Here is a 23,315-nt window from a genome sequence, read left to right as displayed (position 1 = left end):
GATGATGTGATGTCCAGCAATGCAGTGGATTCAGGTTTAGGGCAAACACTTTGCCCGTGTTTGAGGCGGCGGAATAACCTGTGTGCTGGGCGACGCTTTTACTGCACTCTGTGTTGCTGCAGGAAATCCCTGTGCGGCATGTGCTGCCATTTGACTGCGTCGGCAACCCCAGGTGCTGCTACCTGCTGGTGTAGTGGAGGAAAGAAAGAAGGAAAGAAGAAAAGACAGAAAGAAAGAAAAATGTGATCAAGTGAAGAAGAAAAGTAAGCTGGCGTGAGCGCCTCCTGCTGGTTGCAGGCTAGAAAAGCAAAAGCCTACAGCACCTGGTATTCCCAGGCGGTCTCCCATCCAAGTACTAACCAGGCCTGACCCTGCTTAGCTTCCGAGATCAGACGAGATCGGGCGTGTTCAGGGTGGTGTGGCCGTAGGCAGAGACCAGCCTCACATTTGCTCCTTTTCTACGTGCCTTCGGGACAGCGCTGGTCTGCTTGTGACTGGAGGCTGTCTCACTGTGGGCAGCTTTGCACAGAGTCCAGGCCGTGGCTGGGGAGGGGGGGTTGCTGGGAGCCAGGAACACACCGAGGACTCGGGCAAGTGTCTGTAATTAGCATTAGTGTTGCAGACAGATTCCTGTGCACTTCAGGTGCTGCTGCTGCTGCTGCTGCTGCTGTAACCTTGCAGACGTGGGCCCACACAAGGCATTGAGGCCCAGAGAAGATGGCTGCACCGTGATTCCCTGACGTTGTGAGGTATGACTTACAGACCCGTCCCACCAACACGTAATATGCTACTTTCTGAAGCCATCACTTTCCAGGGCATTCTGATGGCAGCCATTTTGTGGCCTGTCAGATCCTACTCCGATTAGGCCATTTTTAAAAAAGGGCATAGAAGCGCGCAGCGTCATTTCGCATAAAGTTGATTTAAAAGTAAAAGAGCAGCTGGAGGGGGAACGGTGGTAGCCGATGAGAGACGCCAACGAGCAGCGTGACTCAGAGACTGCCAAGAAGGCTGGCTGAGACTTGTGGTTCCACGCAGAAGTGGGGAGCTGTACTTCTGTTTCAGAGAGGAGGTAGCATGCGGACTCAGTACAGTACATTGGTGAAACAGAACCATTTCTATGTCCGCAATCATCCATTGCTGTGGAGTCGACAGAGGGTCTATGTACTGGAGAGAGAGATACAGTGGAGAGAGATAAAGTAGCAGCCAATCAGCTCCTAACTGCCATGTTACAGGTTATGTTTGACAAAGAAGTGTAAGGAGCGGGTTGGTTGATACTTTATCTTTCTCCAAGGCTTAGCACATAGACTCCATAGTGTGTGATACCGTTATACGATTTGGGTACGGGAGACCGACGTTTAGAATGACAGTGGTCACATGACCGAATTCCATCACCTGGGCGGGTAAGTATGTTACGCCCTCCTAACGCTAACCTTTTACCGCAGCCAAACCCTTAGCCTCTCTTCTTGAAGCCTAACCCTCCCCGCCGCAGCCTGACCCTCCCCGGCATACATACGTTTGGGATGGCGGCTGTCGGGATTTCAGACTCTGGATATTTTTTCTGTACTATGCGTATATAGAATTTGTCTTAATCATTCTGTCGGCAGTTTGAGAATGCCGACACGTTGCCTTGTCTCCTCTTTAGCGAAACACCTGATGCCGTTAAGATCACCGCAGGTGCACATGTTCCAATGCAGCCGGTTTCTGTGTCTGCCGCGTGGTCGCGTTATAAATAAAAAGTGCAGCCATGCCGGATTCACTGGGACATTCCGTCCAGACAACAGCTGCATTGTGGCTGTGCTCCAGATATATGGGACGGACTGACACGTGGATGATGTGATGTCCAGCAATGCAGTGGATTCAGGTTTAGGGCAAACACTTTGCCCGTGTTTGAGGCGGCGGAATAACCTGTGTGCTGGGCGACGCTTTTACTGCACTCTGTGTTGCTGCAGGAAATCCCTGTGCGGCATGTGCTGCCATTTGACTGCGTCGGCAACCCCAGGTGCTGCTACCTGCTGGTGTAGTGGAGGAAAGAAAGAAGGAAAGAAGAAAAGACAGAAAGAAAGAAAAATGTGATCAAGTGAAGAAGAAAAGTAAGCTGGCGTGAGCGCCTCCTGCTGGTTGCAGGCTAGAAAAGCAAAAGCCTACAGCACCTGGTATTCCCAGGCGGTCTCCCATCCAAGTACTAACCAGGCCTGACCCTGCTTAGCTTCCGAGATCAGACGAGATCGGGCGTGTTCAGGGTGGTGTGGCCGTAGGCAGAGACCAGCCTCACATTTGCTCCTTTTCTACGTGCCTTCGGGACAGCGCTGGTCTGCTTGTGACTGGAGGCTGTCTCACTGTGGGCAGCTTTGCACAGAGTCCAGGCCGTGGCTGGGGAGGGGGGGTTGCTGGGAGCCAGGAACACACCGAGGACTCGGGCAAGTGTCTGTAATTAGCATTAGTGTTGCAGACAGATTCCTGTGCACTTCAGGTGCTGCTGCTGCTGCTGCTGCTGCTGCTGCTGCTGTAACCTTGCAGACGTGGGCCCACACAAGGCATTGAGGCCCAGAGAAGATGGCTGCACCGTGATTCCCTGACGTTGTGAGGTATGACTTACAGACCCGTCCCACCAACACGTAATATGCTACTTTCTGAAGCCATCACTTTCCAGGGCATTCTGATGGCAGCCATTTTGTGGCCTGTCAGATCCTACTCCGATTAGGCCATTTTTAAAAAAGGGCATAGAAGCGCGCAGCGTCATTTCGCATAAAGTTGATTTAAAAGTAAAAGAGCAGCTGGAGGGGGAACGGTGGTAGCCGATGAGAGACGCCAACGAGCAGCGTGACTCAGAGACTGCCAAGAAGGCTGGCTGAGACTTGTGGTTCCACGCAGAAGTGGGGAGCTGTACTTCTGTTTCAGAGAGGAGGTAGCATGCGGACTCAGTACAGTACATTGGTGAAACAGAACCATTTCTATGTCCGCAATCATCCATTGCTGTGGAGTCGACAGAGGGTCTATGTACTGGAGAGAGAGATACAGTGGAGAGAGATAAAGTAGCAGCCAATCAGCTCCTAACTGCCATGTTACAGGTTATGTTTGACAAAGAAGTGTAAGGAGCGGGTTGGTTGATACTTTATCTTTCTCCAAGGCTTAGCACATAGACTCCATAGTGTGTGATACCGTTATACGATTTGGGTACGGGAGACCGACGTTTAGAATGACAGTGGTCACATGACCGAATTCCATCACCTGGGCGGGTAAGTATGTTACACCCTCCTAACGCTAACCTTTTACCGCAGCCAAACCCTTAGCCTCTCTTCTTGAAGCCTAACCCTCCCCGCCGCAGCCTGACCCTCCCCGGCATACATACGTTTGGGATGGCAGCTGTCGGGATTTCAGACTCTGGATATTTTTTCTGTACTATGCTGTCATGATCCCCCCTCTGGGCACCCCCACCTGGATCATGAGGGGGTAGGCACCCCAAGATTCCTAAATATAGCCCAGAGACCCAGACACTCTCTTACCTGAATTAACAACATTTTCCCAATACAATTCCCTGCCTGCCATCTCATGGGAGCCGTGCCTCTCACACTAATAGAGCCTTCCACAGGACTGTGTGTTCTATAGTACTAGGACAGGACTTTATTACATACCAGATGTCTGCCTGCGATGGGAAATAGTACCGCGTGTTTATAAGTATTGCGCCCATCAGGGCATATACTCCTGAGCCTGATATGTCTCTATCACAGTAATGTATGGTTTATTGCATGTGTGTAATATCTTGTTGTCTAAATGCGGACAGCCGACACCCCCCCCTATCTCATCCCCCTCACAGGAAGCATCAGCAAGCTGAATAGGCTGAGACTTCACAACCAACAACAGGGTCTGTTTTGACTTCACACCTGGGCCGCCCCCTTATCAGCAATGGTTCCTGGCCTTTTGTTCTCCCCGGGGACTTGTTATAGACTGGCCGGCACCAGACCAGCAGGGGGCCAGAGAGTCCCAGAGAACAGCAAGTTGGCAGGGCTACAGCAGCAGCCAATCCCTACACAGGACTCAGGGGCATTTACATCTCAGGCTTCAAGCAACAACCAATCCGGTCGCAGAACTCGAGGATAAAATGGGCTGAAACAACAGCTCTGGGTTCAACTTTCTGCATCCATCCAGGATCCCTGACCCGGCGAGGCAGGATCCCAGGGGAGGAAGCTGAGTTCCCTCCAGACCCCACCAGAACATCAGCAGTGGGCAGTCGGCCCTGGCGCAGTGGACCCCATACCACAGCCAGCGGTTGCATCCAGCGTGCCAGCACCCCGACGGCACCCACAGGCCAAGCGGCTGGGATTCATCACCTGCAGGACCGGCAGCGGGCATCGGCCCTGGCTCAGTGGAGCCCGTACCTCCGCTGGGGTTCTGCATTCCCCCCTCACCAAGGCCCCACCAGCCTCAGCTCAGAGACTGCCCAAGGTGACTATTGTCTGTGGAAGGGAAGGGGAGGTGTTCACCTTTGTGTGGTTCTGATATAGTTAGTGTGTGCTGTGTATATTGTAGGCTACCTGTATTGTGTAGTGTTAGTGGTGTGGTTATGGTTTTCATGTACTGTTAATATGAAATAAAGGTGCGTTTTGTACCTTGCTTTTGTGGCCTTACTGTGTGATCCGCGAACTGAAGTTCTCCCGGGACTGTGCAAATGCTGTAAACACTGCCTTTCTCAAGGCGGATACGAGCGCTAGGTCCCGACATGCACCCATGAGCCCGGGAGTCCTTACATATGCGTATATAGAATTTGTCTTAATCATTCTGTCGGCAGTTTGAGAATGCCGACACGTTGCCTTGTCTCCTCTTTAGCGAAACACCTGATGCCGTTACGATCACCGCAGGTGCACATGTTCCAATGCAGCCGGTTTCTGTGTCTGCCGCGTGGTCGCGTCATAAATAAAAAGTGCAGCCATGCCGGATTCACTGGGACATTCCGTCCAGACAACAGCTGCATTGTGGCTGTGCTCCAGATATATGGGACGGACTGACACGTGGATGATGTGATGTCCAGCAATGCAGTGGATTCAGGTTTAGGGCAAACACTTTGCCCGTGTTTGAGGCGGCGGAATAACCTGTGTGCTGGGCGACGCTTTTACTGCACTCTGTGTTGCTGCAGGAAATCCCTGTGCGGCATGTGCTGCCATTTGACTGCGTTGGCAACCCCAGGTGCTGCTACCTGCTGGTGTAGTGGAGGAAAGAAAGAAGGAAAGAAGAAAAGACAGAAAGAAAGAAAAATGTGATCAAGTGAAGAAGAAGAAGAAAAGTAAGCTGGCGTGAGCGCCTCCTGCTGGTTGCAGGCTAGAAAAGCAAAAGCCTACAGCACCTGGTATTCCCAGGCGGTCTCCCATCCAAGTACTAACCAGGCCTGACCCTGCTTAGCTTCCGAGATCAGACGAGATCGGGCGTGTTCAGGGTGGTGTGGCCGTTGGCAGAGACCAGCCTCACATTTGCTCCTTTTCTACGTGCCTTCGGGACAGCGCTGGTCTGCTTGTGACTGGAGGCTGTCTCACTGTGGGCAGCTTTGCACAGAGTCCAGGCCGTGGCTGGGGAGGGGGGGTTGCTGGGAGCCAGGAACACACCGAGGACTCGGGCAAGTGTCTGTAATTAGCATTAGTGTTGCAGACAGATTCCTGTGCACTTCAGGTGGTGCTGCTGCTGCTGCTGCTGCTGCTGCTGCTGTAACCTTGCAGACGTGGGCCCACACAAGGCATTGAGGCCCAGAGAAGATGGCTGCACCGTGATTCCCTGACGTTGTGAGGTATGACTTACAGACCCGTCCCACCAACACGTAATATGCTACTTTCTGAAGCCATCACTTTCCAGGGCATTCTGATGGCAGCCATTTTGTGGCCTGTCAGATCCTACTCCGATTAGGCCATTTTTAAAAAAGGGCATAGAAGCGCGCAGCGTCATTTCGCATAAAGTTGATTTAAAAGTAAAAGAGCAGCTGGAGGGGGAACGGTGGTAGCCGATGAGAGACGCCAACGAGCAGCGTGACTCAGAGACTGCCAAGAAGGCTGGCTGAGACTTGTGGTTCCACGCAGAAGTGGGGAGCTGTACTTCTGTTTCAGAGAGGAGGTAGCATGCGGACTCAGTACAGTACATTGGTGAAACAGAACCATTTCTATGTCCGCAATCATCCATTGCTGTGGAGTCGACAGAGGGTCTATGTACTGGAGAGAGAGATACAGTGGAGAGAGATAAAGTAGCAGCCAATCAGCTCCTAACTGCCATGTTACAGGTTATGTTTGACAAAGAAGTGTAAGGAGCGGGTTGGTTGATACTTTATCTTTCTCCAAGGCTTAGCACATAGACTCCATAGTGTGTGATACCGTTATACGATTTGGGTACGGGAGACCGACGTTTAGAATGACAGTGGTCACATGACCGAATTCCATCACCTGGGCGGGTAAGTATGTTACGCCCTCCTAACGCTAACCTTTTACCGCAGCCAAACCCTTAGCCTCTCTTCTTGAAGCCTAACCCTCCCCGCCGCAGCCTGACCCTCCCCGGCATACATACGTTTGGGATGGCGGCTGTCGGGATTTCAGACTCTGGATATTTTTTCTGTACTATGCGTATATAGAATTTGTCTTAATCATTCTGTCGGCAGTTTGAGAATGCCGACACGTTGCCTTGTCTCCTCTTTAGCGAAACGCCTGATGCCGTTACGATCACCGCAGGTGCACATGTTCCAATGCAGCCGGTTTCTGTGTCTGCCGCGTGGTCGCGTCATAAATAAAAAGTGCAGCCATGCCGGATTCACTGGGACATTCCGTCCAGACAACAGCTGCATTGTGGCTGTGCTCCAGATATATGGGACGGACTGACACGTGGATGATGTGATGTCCAGCAATGCAGTGGATTCAGGTTTAGGGCAAACACTTTGCCCGTGTTTGAGGCGGCGGAATAACCTGTGTGCTGGGCGACGCTTTTACTGCACTCTGTGTTGCTGCAGGAAATCCCTGTGCGGCATGTGCTGCCATTTGACTGCGTCGGCAACCCCAGGTGCTGCTACCTGCTGGTGTAGTGGAGGAAAGAAAGAAGGAAAGAAGAAAAGACAGAAAGAAAGAAAAATGTGATCAAGTGAAGAAGAAGAAAAGTAAGCTGGCGTGAGCGCCTCCTGCTGGTTGCAGGCTAGAAAAGCAAAAGCCTACAGCACCTGGTATTCCCAGGCGGTCTCCCATCCAAGTACTAACCAGGCCTGACCCTGCTTAGCTTCCGAGATCAGACGAGATCGGGCGTGTTCAGGGTGGTGTGGCCGTAGGCAGAGACCAGCCTCACATTTGCTCCTTTTCTACGTGCCTTCGGGACAGCGCTGGTCTGCTTGTGACTGGAGGCTGTCTCACTGTGGGCAGCTTTGCACAGAGTCCAGGCCGTGGCTGGGGAGGGGGGGTTGCTGGGAGCCAGGAACACACCGAGGACTCGGGCAAGTGTCTGTAATTAGCATTAGTGTTGCAGACAGATTCCTGTGCACTTCAGGTGCTGCTGCTGCTGCTGTAACCTTGCAGACGTGGGCCCACACAAGGCATTGAGGCCCAGAGAAGATGGCTGCACCGTGATTCCCTGACGTTGTGAGGTATGACTTACAGACCCGTCCCACCAACACGTAATATGCTACTTTCTGAAGTTATCACTTTCCAGGGCATTCTGATGGCAGCCATTTTGTGGCCTGTCAGATCCTACTCCGATTAGGCCATTTTTAAAAAAGGGCATAGAAGCGCGCAGCGTCATTTCGCATAAAGTTGATTTAAAAGTAAAAGAGCAGCTGGAGGGGGAACGGTGGTAGCCGATGAGAGACGCCAACGAGCAGCGTGACTCAGAGACTGCCAAGAAGGCTGGCTGAGACTTGTGGTTCCACGCAGAAGTGGGGAGCTGTACTTCTGTTTCAGAGAGGAGGTAGCATGCGGACTCAGTACAGTACATTGGTGAAACAGAACCATTTCTATGTCCGCAATCATCCATTGCTGTGGAGTCGACAGAGGGTCTATGTACTGGAGAGAGAGATACAGTGGAGAGAGATAAAGTAGCAGACAATCAGCTCCTAACTGCCATGTTACAGGTTATGTTTGACAAAGAAGTGTAAGGAGCGGGTTGGTTGATACTTTATCTTTCTCCAAGGCTTAGCACATAGACTCCATAGTGTGTGATACCGTTATACGATTTGGGTACGGGAGACCGACGTTTAGAATGACAGTGGTCACATGACCGAATTCCATCACCTGGGCGGGTAAGTATGTTACGCCCTCCTAACGCTAACCTTTTACCGCAGCCAAACCCTTAGCCTCTCTTCTTGAAGCCTAACCCTCCCCGCCGCAGCCTGACCCTCCCCGGCATACATACGTTTGGGATGGCAGCTGTCGGGATTTCAGACTCTGGATATTTTTTCTGTACTATGCGTATATAGAATTTGTCTTAATCATTCTGTCGTCAGTTTGAGAATGCCGACACGTTGCCTTGTCTCCTCTTTAGCGAAACACCTGATGCCGTTAAGATCACCGCAGGTGCACATGTTCCAATGCAGCCGGTTTCTGTGTCTGCCGCGTGGTCGCGTCATAAATAAAAAGTGCAGCCATGCCGGATTCACTGGGACATTCCGTCCAGACAACAGCTGCATTGTGGCTGTGCTCCAGATATATGGGACGGACTGACACGTGGATGATGTGATGTCCAGCAATGCAGTGGATTCAGGTTTAGGGCAAACACTTTGCCCGTGTTTGAGGCGGCGGAATAACCTGTGTGCTGGGCGACGCTTTTACTGCACTCTGTGTTGCTGCAGGAAATCCCTGTGCGGCATGTGCTGCCATTTGACTGCGTTGGCAACCCCAGGTGCTGCTACCTGCTGGTGTAGTGGAGGAAAGAAAGAAGGAAAGAAGAAAAGACAGAAAGAAAGAAAAATGTGATCAAGTGAAGAAGAAGAAGAAAAGTAAGCTGGCGTGAGCGCCTCCTGCTGGTTGCAGGCTAGAAAAGCAAAAGCCTACAGCACCTGGTATTCCCAGGCGGTCTCCCATCCAAGTACTAACCAGGCCTGACCCTGCTTAGCTTCCGAGATCAGACGAGATCGGGCGTGTTCAGGGTGGTGTGGCCGTAGGCAGAGACCAGCCTCACATTTGCTCCTTTTCTACGTGCCTTCGGGACAGCGCTGGTCTGCTTGTGACTGGAGGCTGTCTCACTGTGGGCAGCTTTGCACAGAGTCCAGGCCGTGGCTGGGGAGGGGGGGTTGCTGGGAGCCAGGAACACACCGAGGACTCGGGCAAGTGTCTGTAATTAGCATTAGTGTTGCAGACAGATTCCTGTGCACTTCAGGTGCTGCTGCTGCTGCTGCTGCTGCTGCTGTAACCTTGCAGACGTGGGCCCACACAAGGCATTGAGGCCCAGAGAAGATGGCTGCACCGTGATTCCCTGACGTTGTGAGGTATGACTTACAGACCCGTCCCACCAACACGTAATATGCTACTTTCTGAAGCCATCACTTTCCAGGGCATTCTGATGGCAGCCATTTTGTGGCCTGTCAGATCCTACTCCGATTAGGCCATTTTTAAAAAAGGGCATAGAAGCGCGCAGCGTCATTTCGCATAAAGTTGATTTAAAAGTAAAAGAGCAGCTGGAGGGGGAACGGTGGTAGCCGATGAGAGACGCCAACGAGCAGCGTGACTCAGAGACTGCCAAGAAGGCTGGCTGAGACTTGTGGTTCCACGCAGAAGTGGGGAGCTGTACTTCTGTTTCAGAGAGGAGGTAGCATGCGGACTCAGTACAGTACATTGGTGAAACAGAACCATTTCTATGTCCGCAATCATCCATTGCTGTGGAGTCGACAGAGGGTCTATGTACTGGAGAGAGAGATACAGTGGAGAGAGATAAAGTAGCAGCCAATCAGCTCCTAACTGCCATGTTACAGGTTATGTTTGACAAAGAAGTGTAAGGAGCGGGTTGGTTGATACTTTATCTTTCTCCAAGGCTTAGCACATAGACTCCATAGTGTGTGATACCGTTATACGATTTGGGTACGGGAGACCGACGTTTAGAATGACAGTGGTCACATGACCGAATTCCATCACCTGGGCGGGTAAGTATGTTACGCCCTCCTAACGCTAACCTTTTACCGCAGCCAAACCCTTAGCCTCTCTTCTTGAAGCCTAACCCTCCCCGCCGCAGCCTGACCCTCCCCGGCATACATACGTTTGGGATGGCGGCTGTCGGGATTTCAGACTCTGGATATTTTTTCTGTACTATGCGTATATAGAATTTGTCTTAATCATTCTGTCGGCAGTTTGAGAATGCCGACACGTTGCCTTGTCTCCTCTTTAGCGAAACACCTGATGCCGTTAAGATCACCGCAGGTGCACATGTTCCAATGCAGCCGGTTTCTGTGTCTGCCGCGTGGTCGCGTCATAAATAAAAAGTGCAGCCATGCCGGATTCACTGGGACATTCCGTCCAGACAACAGCTGCATTGTGGCTGTGCTCCAGATATATGGGACGGACTGACACGTGGATGATGTGATGTCCAGCAATGCAGTGGATTCAGGTTTAGGGCAAACACTTTGCCCGTGTTTGAGGCGGCGGAATAACCTGTGTGCTGGGCGACGCTTTTACTGCACTCTGTGTTGCTGCAGGAAATCCCTGTGCGGCATGTGCTGCCATTTGACTGCGTCGGCAACCCCAGGTGCTGCTACCTGCTGGTGTAGTGGAGGAAAGAAAGAAGGAAAGAAGAAAAGACAGAAAGAAAGAAAAATGTGATCAAGTGAAGAAGAAGAAGAAAAAAAGTAAGCTGGCGTGAGCGCCTCCTGCTGGTTGCAGGCTAGAAAAGCAAAAGCCTACAGCACCTGGTATTCCCAGGCGGTCTCCCATCCAAGTACTAACCAGGCCTGACCCTGCTTAGCTTCCGAGATCAGACGAGATCGGGCGTGTTCAGGGTGGTGTGGCCGTAGGCAGAGACCAGCCTCACATTTGCTCCTTTTCTACGTGCCTTCGGGACAGCGCTGGTCTGCTTGTGACTGGAGGCTGTCTCACTGTGGGCAGCTTTGCACAGAGTCCAGGCCGTGGCTGGGGAGGGGGGGTTGCTGGGAGCCAGGAACACACCGAGGACTCGGGCAAGTGTCTGTAATTAGCATTAGTGTTGCAGACAGATTCCTGTGCACTTCAGGTGCTGCTGCTGCTGCTGCTGCTGCTGCTGCTGTAACCTTGCAGACGTGGGCCCACACAAGGCATTGAGGCCCAGAGAAGATGGCTGCACCGTGATTCCCTGACGTTGTGAGGTATGACTTACAGACCCGTCCCACCAACACGTAATATGCTACTTTCTGAAGCCATCACTTTCCAGGGCATTCTGATGGCAGCCATTTTGTGGCCTGTCAGATCCTACTCCGATTAGGCCATTTTTAAAAAAGGGCATAGAAGCGCGCAGCGTCATTTCGCATAAAGTTGATTTAAAAGTAAAAGAGCAGCTGGAGGGGGAACGGTGGTAGCCGATGAGAGACGCCAACGAGCAGCGTGACTCAGAGACTGCCAAGAAGGCTGGCTGAGACTTGTGGTTCCACGCAGAAGTGGGGAGCTGTACTTCTGTTTCAGAGAGGAGGTAGCATGCGGACTCAGTACAGTACATTGGTGAAACAGAACCATTTCTATGTCCGCAATCATCCATTGCTGTGGAGTCGACAGAGGGTCTATGTACTGGAGAGAGAGATACAGTGGAGAGAGATAAAGTAGCAGCCAATCAGCTCCTAACTGCCATGTTACAGGTTATGTTTGACAAAGAAGTGTAAGGAGCGGGTTGGTTGATACTTTATCTTTCTCCAAGGCTTAGCACATAGACTCCATAGTGTGTGATACCGTTATACGATTTGGGTACGGGAGACCGACGTTTAGAATGACAGTGGTCACATGACCGAATTCCATCACCTGGGCGGGTAAGTATGTTACACCCTCCTAACGCTAACCTTTTACCGCAGCCAAACCCTTAGCCTCTCTTCTTGAAGCCTAACCCTCCCCGCCGCAGCCTGACCCTCCCCGGCATACATACGTTTGGGATGGCAGCTGTCGGGATTTCAGACTCTGGATATTTTTTCTGTACTATGCTGTCATGATCCCCCCTCTGGGCACCCCCACCTGGATCATGAGGGGGTAGGCACCCCAAGATTCCTAAATATAGCCCAGAGACCCAGACACTCTCTTACCTGAATTAACAACATTTTCCCAATACAATTCCCTGCCTGCAATCTCATGGGAGCCGTGCCTCTCACACTAATAGAGCCTTCCACAGGACTGTGTGTTCTATAGTACTAGGACAGGACTTTATTACATACCAGATGTCTGCCTGCGATGGGAAATAGTACCGCGTGTTTATAAGTATTGCGCCCATCAGGGCATATACTCCTGAGCCTGATATGTCTCTATCACAGTAATGTATGGTTTATTGCATGTGTGTAATATCTTGTTGTCTAAATGCGGACAGCCGACACCCCCCCCTATCTCATCCCCCTCACAGGAAGCATCAGCAAGCTGAATAGGCTGAGACTTCACAACCAACAACAGGGTCTGTTTTGACTTCACACCTGGGCCGCCCCCTTATCAGCAATGGTTCCTGGCCTTTTGTTCTCCCCGGGGACTTGTTATAGACTGGCCGGCACCAGACCAGCAGGGGGCCAGAGAGTCCCAGAGAACAGCAAGTTGGCAGGGCTACAGCAGCAGCCAATCCCTACACAGGACTCAGGGGCATTTACATCTCAGGCTTCAAGCAACAACCAATCCGGTCGCAGAACTCGAGGATAAAATGGGCTGAAACAACAGCTCTGGGTTCAACTTTCTGCATCCATCCAGGATCCCTGACCCGGCGAGGCAGGATCCCAGGGGAGGAAGCTGAGTTCCCTCCAGACCCCACCAGAACATCAGCAGTGGGCAGTCGGCCCTGGCGCAGTGGACCCCATACCACAGCCAGCGGTTGCATCCAGCGTGCCAGCACCCCGACGGCACCCACAGGCCAAGCGGCTGGGATTCATCACCTGCAGGACCGGCAGCGGGCATCGGCCCTGGCTCAGTGGAGCCCGTACCTCCGCTGGGGTTCTGCATTCCCCCCTCACCAAGGCCCCACCAGCCTCAGCTCAGAGACTGCCCAAGGTGACTATTGTCTGTGGAAGGGAAGGGGAGGTGTTCACCTTTGTGTGGTTCTGATATAGTTAGTGTGTGCTGTGTATATTGTAGGCTACCTGTATTGTGTAGTGTTAGTGGTGTGGTTATGGTTTTCATGTACTGTTAATATGAAATAAAGGTGCGTTTTGTACCTTGCTTTTGTGGCCTTACTGTGTGATCCGCGAACTGAAGTTCTCCCGGGACTGTGCAAATGCTGTAAACACTGCCTTTCTCAAGGCGGATACGAGCGCTAGGTCCCGACATGCACCCATGAGCCCGGGAGTCCTTACATATGCGTATATAGAATTTGTCTTAATCATTCTGTCGGCAGTTTGAGAATGCCGACACGTTGCCTTGTCTCCTCTTTAGCGAAACACCTGATGCCGTTACGATCACCGCAGGTGCACATGTTCCAATGCAGCCGGTTTCTGTGTCTGCCGCGTGGTCGCGTCATAAATAAAAAGTGCAGCCATGCCGGATTCACTGGGACATTCCGTCCAGACAACAGCTGCATTGTGGCTGTGCTCCAGATATATGGGACGGACTGACACGTGGATGATGTGATGTCCAGCAATGCAGTGGATTCAGGTTTAGGGCAAACACTTTGCCCGTGTTTGAGGCGGCGGAATAACCTGTGTGCTGGGCGACGCTTTTACTGCACTCTGTGTTGCTGCAGGAAATCCCTGTGCGGCATGTGCTGCCATTTGACTGCGTTGGCAACCCCAGGTGCTGCTACCTGCTGGTGTAGTGGAGGAAAGAAAGAAGGAAAGAAGAAAAGACAGAAAGAAAGAAAAATGTGATCAAGTGAAGAAGAAGAAGAAAAGTAAGCTGGCGTGAGCGCCTCCTGCTGGTTGCAGGCTAGAAAAGCAAAAGCCTACAGCACCTGGTATTCCCAGGCGGTCTCCCATCCAAGTACTAACCAGGCCTGACCCTGCTTAGCTTCCGAGATCAGACGAGATCGGGCGTGTTCAGGGTGGTGTGGCCGTTGGCAGAGACCAGCCTCACATTTGCTCCTTTTCTACGTGCCTTCGGGACAGCGCTGGTCTGCTTGTGACTGGAGGCTGTCTCACTGTGGGCAGCTTTGCACAGAGTCCAGGCCGTGGCTGGGGAGGGGGGGTTGCTGGGAGCCAGGAACACACCGAGGACTCGGGCAAGTGTCTGTAATTAGCATTAGTGTTGCAGACAGATTCCTGTGCACTTCAGGTGGTGCTGCTGCTGCTGCTGCTGCTGCTGCTGCTGTAACCTTGCAGACGTGGGCCCACACAAGGCATTGAGGCCCAGAGAAGATGGCTGCACCGTGATTCCCTGACGTTGTGAGGTATGACTTACAGACCCGTCCCACCAACACGTAATATGCTACTTTCTGAAGCCATCACTTTCCAGGGCATTCTGATGGCAGCCATTTTGTGGCCTGTCAGATCCTACTCCGATTAGGCCATTTTTAAAAAAGGGCATAGAAGCGCGCAGCGTCATTTCGCATAAAGTTGATTTAAAAGTAAAAGAGCAGCTGGAGGGGGAACGGTGGTAGCCGATGAGAGACGCCAACGAGCAGCGTGACTCAGAGACTGCCAAGAAGGCTGGCTGAGACTTGTGGTTCCACGCAGAAGTGGGGAGCTGTACTTCTGTTTCAGAGAGGAGGTAGCATGCGGACTCAGTACAGTACATTGGTGAAACAGAACCATTTCTATGTCCGCAATCATCCATTGCTGTGGAGTCGACAGAGGGTCTATGTACTGGAGAGAGAGATACAGTGGAGAGAGATAAAGTAGCAGCCAATCAGCTCCTAACTGCCATGTTACAGGTTATGTTTGACAAAGAAGTGTAAGGAGCGGGTTGGTTGATACTTTATCTTTCTCCAAGGCTTAGCACATAGACTCCATAGTGTGTGATACCGTTATACGATTTGGGTACGGGAGACCGACGTTTAGAATGACAGTGGTCACATGACCGAATTCCATCACCTGGGCGGGTAAGTATGTTACGCCCTCCTAACGCTAACCTTTTACCGCAGCCAAACCCTTAGCCTCTCTTCTTGAAGCCTAACCCTCCCCGCCGCAGCCTGACCCTCCCCGGCATACATACGTTTGGGATGGCGGCTGTCGGGATTTCAGACTCTGGATATTTTTTCTGTACTATGCGTATATAGAATTTGTCTTAATCATTCTGTCGGCAGTTTGAGAATGCCGACACGTTGCCTTGTCTCCTCTTTAGCGAAACGCCTGATGCCGTTACGATCACCGCAGGTGCACATGTTCCAATGCAGCCGGTTTCTGTGTCTGCCGCGTGGTCGCGTCATAAATAAAAAGTGCAGCCATGCCGGATTCACTGGGACATTCCGTCCAGACAACAGCTGCATTGTGGCTGTGCTCCAGATATATGGGACGGACTGACACGTGGATGATGTGATGTCCAGCAATGCAGTGGATTCAGGTTTAGGGCAAACACTTTGCCCGTGTTTGAGGCGGCGGAATAACCTGTGTGCTGGGCGACGCTTTTACTGCACTCTGTGTTGCTGCAGGAAATCCCTGTGCGGCATGTGCTGCCATTTGACTGCGTCGGCAACCCCAGGTGCTGCTACCTGCTGGTGTAGTGGAGGAAAGAAAGAAGGAAAGAAGAAAAGACAGAAAGAAAGAAAAATGTGATCAAGTGAAGAAGAAGAAAAGTAAGCTGGCGTGAGCGCCTCCTGCTGGTTGCAGGCTAGAAAAGCAAAAGCCTACAGCACCTGGTATTCCCAGGCGGTCTCCCATCCAAGTACTAACCAGGCCTGACCCTGCTTAGCTTCCGAGATCAGACGAGATCGGGCGTGTTCAGGGTGGTGTGGCCGTAGGCAGAGACCAGCCTCACATTTGCTCCTTTTCTACGTGCCTTCGGGACAGCGCTGGTCTGCTTGTGACTGGAGGCTGTCTCACTGTGGGCAGCTTTGCACAGAGTCCAGGCCGTGGCTGGGGAGGGGGGGTTGCTGGGAGCCAGGAACACACCGAGGACTCGGGCAAGTGTCTGTAATTAGCATTAGTGTTGCAGACAGATTCCTGTGCACTTCAGGTGCTGCTGCTGCTGCTGTAACCTTGCAGACGTGGGCCCACACAAGGCATTGAGGCCCAGAGAAGATGGCTGCACCGTGATTCCCTGACGTTGTGAGGTATGACTTACAGACCCGTCCCACCAACACGTAATATGCTACTTTCTGAAGTTATCACTTTCCAGGGCATTCTGATGGCAGCCATTTTGTGGCCTGTCAGATCCTACTCCGATTAGGCCATTTTTAAAAAAGGGCATAGAAGCGCGCAGCGTCATTTCGCATAAAGTTGATTTAAAAGTAAAAGAGCAGCTGGAGGGGGAACGGTGGTAGCCGATGAGAGACGCCAACGAGCAGCGTGACTCAGAGACTGCCAAGAAGGCTGGCTGAGACTTGTGGTTCCACGCAGAAGTGGGGAGCTGTACTTCTGTTTCAGAGAGGAGGTAGCATGCGGACTCAGTACAGTACATTGGTGAAACAGAACCATTTCTATGTCCGCAATCATCCATTGCTGTGGAGTCGACAGAGGGTCTATGTACTGGAGAGAGAGATACAGTGGAGAGAGATAAAGTAGCAGACAATCAGCTCCTAACTGCCATGTTACAGGTTATGTTTGACAAAGAAGTGTAAGGAGCGGGTTGGTTGATACTTTATCTTTCTCCAAGGCTTAGCACATAGACTCCATAGTGTGTGATACCGTTATACGATTTGGGTACGGGAGACCGACGTTTAGAATGACAGTGGTCACATGACCGAATTCCATCACCTGGGCGGGTAAGTATGTTACGCCCTCCTAACGCTAACCTTTTACCGCAGCCAAACCCTTAGCCTCTCTTCTTGAAGCCTAACCCTCCCCGCCGCAGCCTGACCCTCCCCGGCATACATACGTTTGGGATGGCAGCTGTCGGGATTTCAGACTCTGGATATTTTTTCTGTACTATGCGTATATAGAATTTGTCTTAATCATTCTGTCGTCAGTTTGAGAATGCCGACACGTTGCCTTGTCTCCTCTTTAGCGAAACACCTGATGCCGTTAAGATCACCGCAGGTGCACATGTTCCAATGCAGCCGGTTTCTGTGTCTGCCGCGTGGTCGCGTCATAAATAAAAAGTGCAGCCATGCCGGATTCACTGGGACATTCCGTCCAGACAACAGCTGCATTGTGGCTGTGCTCCAGATATATGGGACGGACTGACACGTGGATGATGTGATGTCCAGCAATGCAGTGGATTCAGGTTTAGGGCAAACACTTTGCCCGTGTTTGAGGCGGCGGAATAACCTGTGTGCTGGGCGACGCTTTTACTGCACTCTGTGTTGCTGCAGGAAATCCCTGTGCGGCATGTGCTGCCATTTGACTGCGTTGGCAACCCCAGGTGCTGCTACCTGCTGGTGTAGTGGAGGAAAGAAAGAAGGAAAGAAGAAAAGACAGAAAGAAAGAAAAATGTGATCAAGTGAAGAAGAAGAAGAAAAGTAAGCTGGCGTGAGCGCCTCCTGCTGGTTGCAGGCTAGAAAAGCAAAAGCCTACAGCACCTGGTATTCCCAGGCGGTCTCCCATCCAAGTACTAACCAGGCCTGACCCTGCTTAGCTTCCGAGATCAGACGAGATCGGGCGTGTTCAGGGTGGTGTGGCCGTAGGCAGAGACCAGCCTCACATTTGCTCCTTTTCTACGTGCCTTCGGGACAGCGCTGGTCTGCTTGTGACTGGAGGCTGTCTCACTGTGGGCAGCTTTGCACAGAGTCCAGGCCGTGGCTGGGGAGGGGGGGTTGCTGGGAGCCAGGAACACACCGAGGACTCGGGCAAGTGTCTGTAATTAGCATTAGTGTTGCAGACAGATTCCTGTGCACTTCAGGTGCTGCTGCTGCTGCTGCTGCTGCTGCTGTAACCTTGCAGACGTGGGCCCACACAAGGCATTGAGGCCCAGAGAAGATGGCTGCACCGTGATTCCCTGACGTTGTGAGGTATGACTTACAGACCCGTCCCACCAACACGTAATATGCTACTTTCTGAAGCCATCACTTTCCAGGGCATTCTGATGGCAGCCATTTTGTGGCCTGTCAGATCCTACTCCGATTAGGCCATTTTTAAAAAAGGGCATAGAAGCGCGCAGCGTCATTTCGCATAAAGTTGATTTAAAAGTAAAAGAGCAGCTGGAGGGGGAACGGTGGTAGCCGATGAGAGACGCCAACGAGCAGCGTGACTCAGAGACTGCCAAGAAGGCTGGCTGAGACTTGTGGTTCCACGCAGAAGTGGGGAGCTGTACTTCTGTTTCAGAGAGGAGGTAGCATGCGGACTCAGTACAGTACATTGGTGAAACAGAACCATTTCTATGTCCGCAATCATCCATTGCTGTGGAGTCGACAGAGGGTCTATGTACTGGAGAGAGAGATACAGTGGAGAGAGATAAAGTAGCAGCCAATCAGCTCCTAACTGCCATGTTACAGGTTATGTTTGACAAAGAAGTGTAAGGAGCGGGTTGGTTGATACTTTATCTTTCTCCAAGGCTTAGCACATAGACTCCATAGTGTGTGATACCGTTATACGATTTGGGTACGGGAGACCGACGTTTAGAATGACAGTGGTCACATGACCGAATTCCATCACCTGGGCGGGTAAGTATGTTACGCCCTCCTAACGCTAACCTTTTACCGCAGCCAAACCCTTAGCCTCTCTTCTTGAAGCCTAACCCTCCCCGCCGCAGCCTGACCCTCCCCGGCATACATACGTTTGGGATGGCGGCTGTCGGGATTTCAGACTCTGGATATTTTTTCTGTACTATGCGTATATAGAATTTGTCTTAATCATTCTGTCGGCAGTTTGAGAATGCCGACACGTTGCCTTGTCTCCTCTTTAGCGAAACACCTGATGCCGTTAAGATCACCGCAGGTGCACATGTTCCAATGCAGCCGGTTTCTGTGTCTGCCGCGTGGTCGCGTCATAAATAAAAAGTGCAGCCATGCCGGATTCACTGGGACATTCCGTCCAGACAACAGCTGCATTGTGGCTGTGCTCCAGATATATGGGACGGACTGACACGTGGATGATGTGATGTCCAGCAATGCAGTGGATTCAGGTTTAGGGCAAACACTTTGCCCGTGTTTGAGGCGGCGGAATAACCTGTGTGCTGGGCGACGCTTTTACTGCACTCTGTGTTGCTGCAGGAAATCCCTGTGCGGCATGTGCTGCCATTTGACTGCGTCGGCAACCCCAGGTGCTGCTACCTGCTGGTGTAGTGGAGGAAAGAAAGAAGGAAAGAAGAAAAGACAGAAAGAAAGAAAAATGTGATCAAGTGAAGAAGAAGAAAAGTAAGCTGGCGTGAGCGCCTCCTGCTGGTTGCAGGCTAGAAAAGCAAAAGCCTACAGCACCTGGTATTCCCAGGCGGTCTCCCATCCAAGTACTAACCAGGCCTGACCCTGCTTAGCTTCCGAGATCAGACGAGATCGGGCGTGTTCAGGGTGGTGTGGCCGTAGGCAGAGACCAGCCTCACATTTGCTCCTTTTCTACGTGCCTTCGGGACAGCGCTGGTCTGCTTGTGACTGGAGGCTGTCTCACTGTGGGCAGCTTTGCACAGAGTCCAGGCCGTGGCTGGGGAGGGGGGGTTGCTGGGAGCCAGGAACACACCGAGGACTCGGGCAAGTGTCTGTAATTAGCATTAGTGTTGCAGACAGATTCCTGTGCACTTCAGGTGCTGCTGCTGCTGCTGTAACCTTGCAGACGTGGGCCCACACAAGGCATTGAGGCCCAGAGAAGATGGCTGCACCGTGATTCCCTGACGTTGTGAGGTATGACTTACAGACCCGTCCCACCAACACGTAATATGCTACTTTCTGAAGTTATCACTTTCCAGGGCATTCTGATGGCAGCCATTTTGTGGCCTGTCAGATCCTACTCCGATTAGGCCATTTTTAAAAAAGGGCATAGAAGCGCGCAGCGTCATTTCGCATAAAGTTGATTTAAAAGTAAAAGAGCAGCTGGAGGGGGAACGGTGGTAGCCGATGAGAGACGCCAACGAGCAGCGTGACTCAGAGACTGCCAAGAAGGCTGGCTGAGACTTGTGGTTCCACGCAGAAGTGGGGAGCTGTACTTCTGTTTCAGAGAGGAGGTAGCATGCGGACTCAGTACAGTACATTGGTGAAACAGAACCATTTCTATGTCCGCAATCATCCATTGCTGTGGAGTCGACAGAGGGTCTATGTACTGGAGAGAGAGATACAGTGGAGAGAGATAAAGTAGCAGACAATCAGCTCCTAACTGCCATGTTACAGGTTATGTTTGACAAAGAAGTGTAAGGAGCGGGTTGGTTGATACTTTATCTTTCTCCAAGGCTTAGCACATAGACTCCATAGTGTGTGATACCGTTATACGATTTGGGTACGGGAGACCGACGTTTAGAATGACAGTGGTCACATGACCGAATTCCATCACCTGGGCGGGTAAGTATGTTACGCCCTCCTAACGCTAACCTTTTACCGCAGCCAAACCCTTAGCCTCTCTTCTTGAAGCCTAACCCTCCCCGCCGCAGCCTGACCCTCCCCGGCATACATACGTTTGGGATGGCAGCTGTCGGGATTTCAGACTCTGGATATTTTTTCTGTACTATGCGTATATAGAATTTGTCTTAATCATTCTGTCGTCAGTTTGAGAATGCCGACACGTTGCCTTGTCTCCTCTTTAGCGAAACACCTGATGCCGTTAAGATCACCGCAGGTGCACATGTTCCAATGCAGCCGGTTTCTGTGTCTGCCGCGTGGTCGCGTCATAAATAAAAAGTGCAGCCATGCCGGATTCACTGGGACATTCCGTCCAGACAACAGCTGCATTGTGGCTGTGCTCCAGATATATGGGACGGACTGACACGTGGATGATGTGATGTCCAGCAATGCAGTGGATTCAGGTTTAGGGCAAACACTTTGCCCGTGTTTGAGGCGGCGGAATAACCTGTGTGCTGGGCGACGCTTTTACTGCACTCTGTGTTGCTGCAGGAAATCCCTGTGCGGCATGTGCTGCCATTTGACTGCGTTGGCAACCCCAGGTGCTGCTACCTGCTGGTGTAGTGGAGGAAAGAAAGAAGGAAAGAAGAAAAGACAGAAAGAAAGAAAAATGTGATCAAGTGAAGAAGAAGAAGAAAAGTAAGCTGGCGTGAGCGCCTCCTGCTGGTTGCAGGCTAGAAAAGCAAAAGCCTACAGCACCTGGTATTCCCAGGCGGTCTCCCATCCAAGTACTAACCAGGCCTGACCCTGCTTAGCTTCCGAGATCAGACGAGATCGGGCGTGTTCAGGGTGGTGTGGCCGTAGGCAGAGACCAGCCTCACATTTGCTCCTTTTCTACGTGCCTTCGGGACAGCGCTGGTCTGCTTGTGACTGGAGGCTGTCTCACTGTGGGCAGCTTTGCACAGAGTCCAGGCCGTGGCTGGGGAGGGGGGGTTGCTGGGAGCCAGGAACACACCGAGGACTCGGGCAAGTGTCTGTAATTAGCATTAGTGTTGCAGACAGATTCCTGTGCACTTCAGGTGCTGCTGCTGCTGCTGCTGCTGCTGCTGTAACCTTGCAGACGTGGGCCCACACAAGGCATTGAGGCCCAGAGAAGATGGCTGCACCGTGATTCCCTGACGTTGTGAGGTATGACTTACAGACCCGTCCCACCAACACGTAATATGCTACTTTCTGAAGCCATCACTTTCCAGGGCATTCTGATGGCAGCCATTTTGTGGCCTGTCAGATCCTACTCCGATTAGGCCATTTTTAAAAAAGGGCATAGAAGCGCGCAGCGTCATTTCGCATAAAGTTGATTTAAAAGTAAAAGAGCAGCTGGAGGGGGAACGGTGGTAGCCGATGAGAGACGCCAACGAGCAGCGTGACTCAGAGACTGCCAAGAAGGCTGGCTGAGACTTGTGGTTCCACGCAGAAGTGGGGAGCTGTACTTCTGTTTCAGAGAGGAGGTAGCATGCGGACTCAGTACAGTACATTGGTGAAACAGAACCATTTCTATGTCCGCAATCATCCATTGCTGTGGAGTCGACAGAGGGTCTATGTACTGGAGAGAGAGATACAGTGGAGAGAGATAAAGTAGCAGCCAATCAGCTCCTAACTGCCATGTTACAGGTTATGTTTGACAAAGAAGTGTAAGGAGCGGGTTGGTTGATACTTTATCTTTCTCCAAGGCTTAGCACATAGACTCCATAGTGTGTGATACCGTTATACGATTTGGGTACGGGAGACCGACGTTTAGAATGACAGTGGTCACATGACCGAATTCCATCACCTGGGCGGGTAAGTATGTTACGCCCTCCTAACGCTAACCTTTTACCGCAGCCAAACCCTTAGCCTCTCTTCTTGAAGCCTAACCCTCCCCGCCGCAGCCTGACCCTCCCCGGCATACATACGTTTGGGATGGCGGCTGTCGGGATTTCAGACTCTGGATATTTTTTCTGTACTATGCGTATATAGAATTTGTCTTAATCATTCTGTCGGCAGTTTGAGAATGCCGACACGTTGCCTTGTCTCCTCTTTAGCGAAACACCTGATGCCGTTAAGATCACCGCAGGTGCACATGTTCCAATGCAGCCGGTTTCTGTGTCTGCCGCGTGGTCGCGTCATAAATAAAAAGTGCAGCCATGCCGGATTCACTGGGACATTCCGTCCAGACAACAGCTGCATTGTGGCTGTGCTCCAGATATATGGGACGGACTGACACGTGGATGATGTGATGTCCAGCAATGCAGTGGATTCAGGTTTAGGGCAAACACTTTGCCCGTGTTTGAGGCGGCGGAATAACCTGTGTGCTGGGCGACGCTTTTACTGCACTCTGTGTTGCTGCAGGAAATCCCTGTGCGGCATGTGCTGCCATTTGACTGCGTCGGCAACCCCAGGTGCTGCTACCTGCTGGTGTAGTGGAGGAAAGAAAGAAGGAAAGAAGAAAAGACAGAAAGAAAGAAAAATGTGATCAAGTGAAGAAGAAGAAGAAAAAAAGTAAGCTGGCGTGAGCGCCTCCTGCTGGTTGCAGGCTAGAAAAGCAAAAGCCTACAGCACCTGGTATTCCCAGGCGGTCTCCCATCCAAGTACTAACCAGGCCTGACCCTGCTTAGCTTCCGAGATCAGACGAGATCGGGCGTGTTCAGGGTGGTGTGGCCGTAGGCAGAGACCGGCCTCACATTTGCTCC

General features: G+C 51.7%; 12 non-coding genes across 12 annotated transcripts; all 12 read right to left on the bottom strand.

Moving 5' to 3' along the window:
• Nucleotides 1-311: 311 nt before the first annotated feature.
• On the bottom strand, nucleotides 312-430 carry LOC146056390 (5S ribosomal RNA). Its single transcript, XR_014469190.1, has one exon. It is a non-coding gene; the product is annotated as a 5S ribosomal RNA (ribosomal RNA).
• Nucleotides 431-2,138: 1,708 nt separating this feature from the next.
• On the bottom strand, nucleotides 2,139-2,257 carry LOC146056389 (5S ribosomal RNA). The gene has a single exon (XR_014469189.1). It is a non-coding gene; the product is annotated as a 5S ribosomal RNA (ribosomal RNA).
• Nucleotides 2,258-5,326: 3,069 nt separating this feature from the next.
• On the bottom strand, nucleotides 5,327-5,445 carry LOC146056472 (5S ribosomal RNA). The gene has a single exon (XR_014469265.1). It is a non-coding gene; the product is annotated as a 5S ribosomal RNA (ribosomal RNA).
• A 1,720-nt stretch (nucleotides 5,446-7,165) lies between these two features.
• Nucleotides 7,166-7,284, bottom strand: LOC146056388 (5S ribosomal RNA). Its single transcript, XR_014469188.1, has one exon. It is a non-coding gene; the product is annotated as a 5S ribosomal RNA (ribosomal RNA).
• Nucleotides 7,285-8,989: 1,705 nt separating this feature from the next.
• On the bottom strand, nucleotides 8,990-9,108 carry LOC146056387 (5S ribosomal RNA). The gene has a single exon (XR_014469187.1). It is a non-coding gene; the product is annotated as a 5S ribosomal RNA (ribosomal RNA).
• Nucleotides 9,109-10,828: 1,720 nt separating this feature from the next.
• LOC146056386 (5S ribosomal RNA) lies at nucleotides 10,829-10,947 on the bottom strand. The gene has a single exon (XR_014469186.1). It is a non-coding gene; the product is annotated as a 5S ribosomal RNA (ribosomal RNA).
• A 3,066-nt stretch (nucleotides 10,948-14,013) lies between these two features.
• LOC146056471 (5S ribosomal RNA) lies at nucleotides 14,014-14,132 on the bottom strand. Its single transcript, XR_014469264.1, has one exon. It is a non-coding gene; the product is annotated as a 5S ribosomal RNA (ribosomal RNA).
• A 1,720-nt stretch (nucleotides 14,133-15,852) lies between these two features.
• Nucleotides 15,853-15,971, bottom strand: LOC146056384 (5S ribosomal RNA). The gene has a single exon (XR_014469185.1). It is a non-coding gene; the product is annotated as a 5S ribosomal RNA (ribosomal RNA).
• Nucleotides 15,972-17,676: 1,705 nt separating this feature from the next.
• On the bottom strand, nucleotides 17,677-17,795 carry LOC146056383 (5S ribosomal RNA). Its single transcript, XR_014469184.1, has one exon. It is a non-coding gene; the product is annotated as a 5S ribosomal RNA (ribosomal RNA).
• Nucleotides 17,796-19,509: 1,714 nt separating this feature from the next.
• Nucleotides 19,510-19,628, bottom strand: LOC146056382 (5S ribosomal RNA). Its single transcript, XR_014469183.1, has one exon. It is a non-coding gene; the product is annotated as a 5S ribosomal RNA (ribosomal RNA).
• Nucleotides 19,629-21,333: 1,705 nt separating this feature from the next.
• On the bottom strand, nucleotides 21,334-21,452 carry LOC146056381 (5S ribosomal RNA). The gene has a single exon (XR_014469182.1). It is a non-coding gene; the product is annotated as a 5S ribosomal RNA (ribosomal RNA).
• A 1,720-nt stretch (nucleotides 21,453-23,172) lies between these two features.
• LOC146056380 (5S ribosomal RNA) lies at nucleotides 23,173-23,291 on the bottom strand. Its single transcript, XR_014469181.1, has one exon. It is a non-coding gene; the product is annotated as a 5S ribosomal RNA (ribosomal RNA).
• Between the last annotated feature and the right edge of the window lie 24 nt (nucleotides 23,292-23,315).

This window comes from Crinia signifera, unplaced genomic scaffold (genome assembly GCF_055691185.1).
Source record: "Crinia signifera unplaced genomic scaffold, ASM5569118v1 HAP2_SCAFFOLD_80, whole genome shotgun sequence".
NCBI classification, from domain to species: domain Eukaryota; kingdom Metazoa; phylum Chordata; class Amphibia; order Anura; family Myobatrachidae; genus Crinia; species Crinia signifera.
Note: the sequence above shows the minus strand (reverse complement) of the source record. Positions and strands in the feature narration are given on the sequence as shown.